Source organism: Nestor notabilis, unplaced genomic scaffold (genome assembly GCF_000696875.1).
Source record: "Nestor notabilis isolate BGI_N333 unplaced genomic scaffold, ASM69687v1 scaffold6712, whole genome shotgun sequence".
In the NCBI taxonomy this organism is placed as follows: domain Eukaryota; kingdom Metazoa; phylum Chordata; class Aves; order Psittaciformes; family Psittacidae; genus Nestor; species Nestor notabilis.
The window spans coordinates 66,501-66,897 of record NW_009919572.1 but is presented as its reverse complement, the minus strand read 5'-3'; positions in this window follow the sequence as shown (position 1 = coordinate 66,897).

The window sequence follows — 397 nt, the reverse complement described above, 5'->3', positions numbered from 1 at the left end:
ACAGCGGTGGTGCAGCCCGACTGAAAGCGGCGCGTTCGAAGGATAACAGCCCCTTTGGGACCCTGCCTGGAGCGCTGCGCCCAGCTCTGGGGTGCTCAGGGTAGTGAAGACGTGGACCTGTTGGAGAGGGGCTCAGAGGAGGGGCACAAGAATGGTTAGAGGTCTGGAGTGCTGCTGTGAGGAAAGGCTGAGAGAGCTGGGGTTGTTCAGCCTTCAGAATACTCCGGGGAGACCTTATTGCGGCCTTTGAGTTCTTAAAAGGAGCCTGTAAAGATGGGGAGAGACTTTTTAGCAGCGCCTGTTGCAATAGAATGAGGGATGATGGTTTTAAACTAAAAGAGGGGAGATTCAGGCTGGACGTGAGGAAGAAATTCTTCACAATGAGGGTGGTAAAAAC